Source organism: Prunus avium, chromosome 2, assembly GCF_965620075.1.
Source record: "Prunus avium chromosome 2, drPruAviu1.hap1.1, whole genome shotgun sequence".
Lineage (NCBI taxonomy): Eukaryota > Viridiplantae > Streptophyta > Magnoliopsida > Rosales > Rosaceae > Prunus > Prunus avium.
In genome coordinates this window covers 11,461,729-11,470,545 of record NC_142285.1, presented here as the reverse complement: position 1 = coordinate 11,470,545, position 8,817 = coordinate 11,461,729, and the positions used below count along the sequence as shown (strand labels likewise).

The following is an 8,817-nucleotide window of genomic DNA, read 5'->3' as shown; positions in this document are numbered from 1 at the left end:
TATTATGGGACAAGAAAGCACCAAAGCCATTGTGGTAGGAATTGGACAACATAGCCCAAAACTAAAGCCATTGATTTCGAACAATTATCATCTCCCACTGCAAGAAAAATGTCATATAACGACATGAAGTTAACAACGTGCATTTAATGTGTGTTGTAAATCATCATGTTTAACAACGTGCGTTTAATGCGTGTTGTGAATCATTCTTTGTTACAACGTGATATAATTGTGCATTGTTAAAATTGTGAATAAAAAAATTATTTACAACATGCGAGTGTTGCATGTTGTTAAAGATTTAGGGGGGTGTATTCAATTGAGATTTTAAAAGACTATTTATGGATAAATAAGTCCAGTGGATTTTAAAAGACAATTAGGAACATAATGACTTGAAAGGACTTTTTTTAAAGATTTTTTATATTCCGGATTTTTTATGTTTGGATTTTAAAGATTTATATCATAAGAATTTATAAGATTTGGAAGGACCACATGGATTTTTTTTTTTTTGTATGATGCTAACTAATGAGATTGGATTTTCTGCTCATCCTCACGCATTCTGAGAAACAAGTCTGCAAACCACAACATGCTATAATTTGTATTCTGAGAAACAATTAAAATGAAAACACCATCTGTGCATGGGATTGGCCTCAAAAAGGACCCTCTCCAATCCAACTGTACCACACACCACGAGCTTGCATTACTCACAGAAATACAACCCACTGAGAGCATATTCAAGGTGTCCAAGAGCACACATTACTTTTGGGCATTTAATCAAACACATAACGAGCACCCACTGAGATCATTTCCACGACAATTCTATACTAGCAATACTTAAGTGGATTTACATAGCACAAGTTATATACCCAAGAAATAAAATTTCAGAATAACCCGGAAGAGCAAATGCAAAAAGACACTAGATGTGGGCACTTGCATCAGCAATAATAGAAACGGGATCAAATGGAATGGAACAATAAATAAAAGCAAACATTCAAAGTTACAAGAGTCAATGAAAAAGATAACAAAGAAAGACAAGTTAAAGTAAAAGCCAATAAAATTTTCCCAATCTTTTAATAGCCAATTTGATGTAGCTTCATGTCCTCCTAAGTAGCATTTCTCCACATATCTAAAGCTATGGTAGCCCTCCATGCATTAGCATTTTCTCGTTGCTGCTCTTGGGTTTGAACAATAGGTTCCAAATTATCTTCTTCATTAACTGGTAATACTGAAGATGAAGATTCGTCTGTTGGTTCAATTGGAAATTCATCAGAACGACACTCTTTGCGAAGAAAGTTATGTAGTGCTACACATGCTAACACAAGCTCTGCTTGTGTCTTAAATGGAAATGGAGGCGCTGACTTAAAAATTGTGAATCGAGATTTAAAAATGCCAAATATCCTCTCGATCACATTCCTCAATGACGCATGGCGAAGATTGAACAATTCATTTTCATTTTGAGGGTCATTACCATGACCTGCAAAATCTTGGAGATGATATCGCACACCTTGAAATGGAGCTAAAAATTGGCGCCGATTAGGAAACCCACAATCCACTAGAAAATATTTACCTAATTATATATACAATACATATAAAATTAGTATGAAAAGTTAAAATACAAAAAAAAACATATTTATCATTTAAAAATTAAGTACTTACCTTGGGCCACTTTAAGTCCATTCCTCCTTGATAAAGCATCATTTAGTAGCTTTGAATCATGAGCTGAACCCTCCCACCCGCTAAGAACGTACATGAATTCCAAATCAAAGTTACAAGCTGCTAATACATTTTGTGATATCTTTCCATGACGATTACGATAACTGCTTACATCTCGCCCCCTCACCATTGCCGGAATATGTGTACCATCAATAGCTCCGATGCAATCCTAAAATTATTCATATATCACAATAACCATATTATGAAAAATACATATTATAATAACAATATTATTATAATTCGATGATTATTACATACCTTGAAATAAGGGTAAAACCTTGTGCTTTCCCTTATTTTAGCGGGCACAGCCGGTCCTGGTTTAGCCATCAAATCAGATGCTATTGAATTCAAGGCCTTCAAAATCTTGTGAAAATTTTCACTAGCAGCGAATTGTGATCGGCCAAATGTATTACGAATTACACAATATCGAGTATTTTGGCCAACTATTTGTAGGAACGCTGCAAGCATTTCTTCGACACAAATAAATCTTGTATCCTCCAAAAGTGTTTTTTCTCTAAGAATTGAGCATAACTTCCGGAATACATCTGGATACATTCTATATACTTGTCGAAAGATTGCAGGATCATCGTTTAATGCTTGATGTATATAGTCATATCCAAAGCTAGTAATTCGCCGTCGAGTTAATGGACGTTCAATATATTCACCACGCATCATATTCAGAAACTGATTTAGCACATGCATTACTGAATAAATTGCCATCACTGAACTGTAAATGGATTCATAAAATTCTTCATCTATTTCTTCATCATCCATATCTTCGTCATCAATTTCTTCTTCCTCTATGTCATTACCTTCATACATGTTCGATTGTGACATTATTCGTATATATAAAAATATACGAGACTGCAAAATAGTAAAAAGAAGAATATAATATGTATGTGAAGTTGCTATCAAAATAGTTTAACCAAGTAAAAAAGTAAAAGCTGTCCAAATAGTTTAACCAAATAAAAAAGTAAAAGCTGTGAAAATAGTTTAACCAAATTACAATAACAATAGTTCAACCAAATTACAATAACAATGGTTCAACCAAATTATAACCCAAATAGTTCAACCAAAGTACCCAAATAGTTTAACCAAAGTACGAAATAGTTCAACCAAAGTAGAAGCAAAATAGCACAAACAAAAATATAGTTCAACAAAACCCAATATGATCAAAATACTAAAATCATCCTAACTTGAATTTTATCCAAGATGAGCGCTCTTCTAATGACATCTTCAAGAACAAGTCTTTCTTTGCTTTATTACTAAGCAATTCACCCGCCATGAAACAAGTATTGTCATCCAAATTTGGTATTGAATGCAACAACTCATTGGTATCGTCCATGGTCCAAGATTCATAGTTCTCTTTCTCTTTGCCCTTTCCTTTGTTATTTCCTTGTTGTGAATCCCCCATTAAATTACTACTACAACATATGTAAGAAATTTATTAGTTAATGAAAACTGATTTACCACAGACAATAATAATGCTGAATGAAAAAGGAAATCTCCTTAATGAAACCCAACAACAATAATAATGCAAAACTCGTGCTTCAAGACCCAATCAGTTCTCTCTCTCTCCATACAATACAAACATGAAGGTTTTCTTTTTTGGGTTTGATTTCAGTTCTCTCTCTCCATACAATTCAAAACTTAATAATAATTTCTTCAAGACGACACCAATATATAAACAATTCCTATCAGCATGGTACAAGACAAACCATATATAAACAATAGAGAAAAGTACAAGACAATCAGCATGGTTACGAAGTCAACAAACCATATATAAACAATAGAGAAAAGTACAAGCCGATGGTATGAATACGAAAAAGGCACAGACCATAAATCGAAACAATAGACACAGACCATTAAAAATCGAAAAAGGCACAGCACGAAAAAGGCACAGACCATAAATCGAAACAATAGACACAGACAATTAACACAAGAAGACATATCACGATAAGGAAGCAATACCTTGTTGAAGAGCTGTTTATCTTCACGAAGAGCTGTTCGTCTTCTCTAGCAGACAAAAAAAAATCCAATGTAAAAAGTCTGATGGGTTAGGGTGGGATTTTTTATAGGGTTTGGTATTTATACCTCCCACTAAAAAGTCACACCAATTCCCTATTTAAAAAAAATCCTTCGAAATTAGCAAGTTTTTGAATACCAAAAGACTTTTTGTTACTTGTTTAAAGTCTTGATTGAATACCACTAGATTTGGACACCCTCTTTAAAAAATCCTAATAGTCCTGATTGAATACCATAAGACTTGTTTAGATTATTTAAAAGTCTTAATTGAATACCACAAGACTTATTTATCCCAAAATAGTCTTTTAAAATCCTAATTGAATACACCCCCCTTATTCTACAACATACATAGATGCGTTGCGAGTTTGATTAACTACTACAACATGCCTTGCACGTTTTGAAATGATTTTTATTATAAAGATTTTATGCGGGACCCAAAACTCCCTTTTCGCAAATTTTTATTTTTTTGTTACTCGTTCTCTATAGTCTTTTCACTTCTTCTTTCTCTACTGTCCCTCTCAACCTTTTTACTTCCTCTTACTCTACAACCTCTCTCTCATCACTCTCAAGCTTATAAAAACAAGACATTTCTCTATAGCCTCTCTAGGAAATTCGGAGTGTTGCTTACCCTTTGTTTAATATTCCTAGCAGTAAACAATAGTGAGACAATTTCTGAAAATGTATGATGAGCATAATTTGAAGTTGAAGAAAGATTTGAGGGCAACTAGGTCCTCACTACTGACACTTGAACAACTGTCCAAAACTGTAACTATATGGTGCTAATTGCCCATTTTATTGATTGTGAGTGGAAAATGCACAAGTGAATTTTGAACTTTTGTGTTATTTTCAATCACCAAGGAGCAACCATAGGGAAACTCATTGAAAATTTTTGCTTCAGTGAGGGATAGAAAAGGTGATTGCGATAATTGTGGATAATGTATCTACCAATAAAGTGGCTATAAATTTGGTTAGGTCAAAGTTGAATAAAAAGGATAAAGTAGAACATGTTTTGCAAAGGAAGTACCTACATGTGCGATGTTTTGCTCACATCACAAACCTAATAGTAGGTAGTGGTTTGAAGAGGCTTTCTAAGTCTATTTTGGCCATTAGAAATGCTGTTACGTATGTTAGGACTTTTTCTCAAAGGTTGGAGTTTTTTAGAACTTATGTGGACGCAAAGGGACTATCCATCAAAGGTATGGTTTGCATGGATGTCCCCAAAAGGTGGAATTAAACATTTATAATATTGGATGCAACCTTCAAATATAAAAAAGTTCTTGTAAGAATGGGGGAGGATGATGACAACCCTTTCTTGGCTTAGTTCAAGGAATGAGAACATGAAGTTGATGAGGATGGTGTGGTTGTGAGCAATAGTAACCATATTAGGTTTGGACCACCAAGTGAAGATAATTGGGACAATGCTACTATTTATGTGAAGTTCTTGAGGGGTTTTTATGAGGTCACACTAAAGGTGAGTGCATCTTTGCACCCCACTATCAACAAAGCTTTCCATTCTATTTTAGCAATAGAAAAAGAGATTGATAAGTTTTTTGTGTCACCAAGATGGCCACTGGTTCAAAAACAGAGTGTTGGTTGATACGGCATCCAAAATGAGAAAAAAAATACAACAAGTACTTTGTCAAATTTGAAGATGTAATAACCCGATCCTAAATTAATATTTAATTATTAAAGTATTCAAGTAAATGACAATTTTACCTTGGGAATATTTTAATGGGTTTAAAAGTTGACTTCTTGTTCGGAAAAGAATTTGGGGATTTGGGTGGTACCGTTGCGTAGAGCTCGACGATACGAGTTCGTAGACATGCAGCACGCCGATTCTAAGTTGTAACAAAGGAGGAAAGGTCTAGAAACGAAAAGGACGTAGTGGGAATTTTTTAATTTGTTACTGTAGCAACCAGGTGCTATTTATCTTCTTCTCTCTTGCGACACTCTCCCTCTCCTTAAGGCATAACAGGTCAGCCACTTTGGCTGACGATTTCTCCCAACTCCGGCCACCGGTTCAGGCAAGACCGGTCCCAAAATCTTCGTATCTTCATCCTTTGCCTAACCTAGCCTATTTCCTAGCTAAAACACCCAACGATTCGCTGCTGGAACGACTGGAAGTGTCGACGATTTTCGAAGTTTTCGACACCGTTTTCGGTGACTCCGGCCACCGTTTTCGTCAAGTGATGTATGAAACTTTGTCTACTCTTCGTGCTCTATCCATTTATGTATGTATTGTAGATCAATTTGGAGGTTTTAGAGATCGTTCAAAACACCCACTTAGGGCTCACGGTTTCAGCTTCATTCTGGCTAGTTCCAGTTAGTTTTTGGCCATGGTCGAAGAACAAAAGTTGCTCCATTCATTGTTTTGATCATGTAGGTATAGGTCTTGACCGGCTGTTTGGAGATTTTCCGATTGCCGAAATTGCTTTGGACACCCACACGCTGTCTGCGCCTGTTGCGGCGTGTGGGCCACATTATGACAGGTCTTTGGGCCCTAAAATGATTCCTATGTCATCCCAAGCACGATGGTTAAAATTCTTGTATGCTGAACATTTGGGATTATAGAATTGTGTTTTATACAGGTGAAAAATTTGGGAAACGAGCGAATTACAGGGGAGACTCTGCCGAATTTTCGGCAGAAGTCAAACCTTAAAAGAATTTTGAGTCTTAGTTAAAAAGGGCAATTTGGTCAAGTGTGCCCGACACCTGCTAGGTGTTGGACACGCACAGGGTTCGGCTGAGATTCCAAAGTGGAATTTAGGTCGGGTCTTGTCAGAAGATATGTGATTCTGGTTGTTACTATTATTTTGGACCCTAGATTCAAGCTTAGGCATGTGACACATCTGTTTAGGAAAGAGAAGTTTGATGATGTCTATGTGTGAAGAGTATGCACCTAGATTTGATGATGGAATTCACACGAGAAGTGGGAATGTAAATTCTGCTCCACATAATCTGAATTAAGATTCACAAGATGTTGATGATATAATGGACGATTAGATAAAAGTGGTGGATGAGAGCAAGGAGGATGTAGTGGCACATGAAGTGGATTCCTATTTGCAAAATCCTTTGGAACTAACAACCAAGGGGTCTTTTTTTGACATCTTGTTGTGGTGGAAGCTCAATAGTCCTAAGTACGCTTTGTTGGCAGCAACTGCAAGGGATATTCTTGTCATTCAAGTTTCAATGATCAAAAAATGAGCTGTTTTAGCACTGGGAAAGAGTAATTGATGCATTTAGGAGTTCATTAACTCCTAGATAAGTGGAGACATTGATATGTATGCAAAATTGTTTGAAGGGAGATGACATTTCCACCATTTTAGAAGATGAACCTACTCCTGAAGAATATAAGTTTTATGACTGTTGAATTAGGTATGTTATTACTTTATAATGTTGCATTTGTTTTTAATTTGATTAGGCTTTTTTCTAAGCATTTTTTATGATTGTGTGGATTTATTCTCTATAGAATACGCAAGTACTAAGCTTCCACCAGTACAAACACAGTAGCTTCAGATCCAAAGGGAAATGGACATGCCAAGTAACCAAGTATCTTGCTCATTTGTTATTCTTTGTAAACTATTTTGTTAATGTAAAATTTTTCTTTGTGTTTTAAACTTTGGTTGTGAGATTTCCATTATGTTTTGGTTTTTTGTTACTTTTTTTTGTAATTTAATTTCCAACCATTGAGGTTTGTTGAGTTACTTTGAGTTTGAGTCTTGATTCTTGATTGTAATTCATTTGGCAAGTCTTGAATTAACTGTATGAGGCTTGATTCTTGATTTGTAATTAATTTCGTAGATCTTGATTGTATGAGGCTTGATTTCTAAAATTCAATGTATTATATAGGAAAAATGGCAGGTCTTTTTTGGTTTTGGTATGGCTTAGACGTGTCCTGAGAAACATCCTTATCATCTCGTCCCGTCCCGTCCCGATTATCCTTTCCGGGATTGACACTGGGAAGTCCTTCATCCTTTGTCATCCCGTATCGCGCCCAACAGTAACTTCAATGCTTTGAAGTTGCTCTCATTGGTGGAAAATGTAATAGTGGGTTAACTTTATTGTTATATTTATGAGCACGGGCCGGTCCTAGACATGCTTAACTGGGCTAGGCCAATCTTGACCCAAACCCTACCCAATCTTAAAGCAGGTTGAGCCAATTGAGCTTAAACAATGGACCAGGCCAGGCAGACCCACTTTGGCCCATGGGCCTCGAGCAAAATGGTGATCCCTATCTCAATCCCTATATCTTCAATCTTTTCTATTGAATTGTTGATAGAAAATAGATGTTGAAGAGGAAATTCCCAATGAAAAGCTAAACAAAAAAATTGTGATTTTCCCTCACGTTTTCACAAATATTTGTTTTTTTTTAAGGAGGTAAGTCTTGTTCATTCAACCGTAGTCGAATATCCTTGAGTACTAGAAAAATCCTCAATATTCACAAGTTTATCGGACATGGTAATAGCACTCATGCCAATATATCCCAACCTAACATAGAAAAACATCATAGCCTCTCATCTTTCCGTATCTTAGTGGACACGGTACATCTTTCCCTTTTTATTAATGTTCCACTTGGATATCTAAACATTGTTCACATTTTCCCCTCTTCAAGTGGAACAACCATGAATTGTTTCATTCTTCTGTGAATTATGCAATGATGGATGATGGAATAATATATCTTTACAAAATCCGATTTTTTTATAAACAAAATTACATATCCAACGCATTATCAACACCGATTGTACACAGCCTCCAACTACAGATTGTACCGAAAGACATCTTTGTTTTTCTAGAATTACTGCACATGTTACCGAATACGTTGTAATTATTTTTAGGTTAATAATTCTCTCCAATATAATCGCAAAGAAAATATGTGATAATGGTGGTGGCTTCCCCCTCCCCCCAGTTCGAACCTGTCTGAACTCCAATGTAACCACACACAAAATGCAAGAGTGCAAATTATCTTTTGGCAATGGAACATCTCTACTATTATAAAGCCAAGCTAAAAGCAGTTGGGTCACACGTTTAACCCAAAAAGAATTGGACAGACCCCTCAAACAAAAAAGAAATAAAAATCAATTGCTG

At 35.7% G+C, this 8,817-nt stretch overlaps 1 long non-coding RNA gene across 1 annotated transcript; it reads right to left on the bottom strand.

Moving 5' to 3' along the window:
- Positions 1-2,696: 2,696 nt before the first annotated feature.
- LOC110749908 (uncharacterized) lies at positions 2,697-3,759 on the bottom strand. Its single transcript, XR_002525650.2, has 2 exons — positions 3,679-3,759; positions 2,697-3,131 (listed from the first exon to the last, which is right to left on the bottom strand). It is a non-coding gene; the product is annotated as an uncharacterized LOC110749908 (long non-coding RNA).
- Between the last annotated feature and the right edge of the window lie 5,058 nt (positions 3,760-8,817).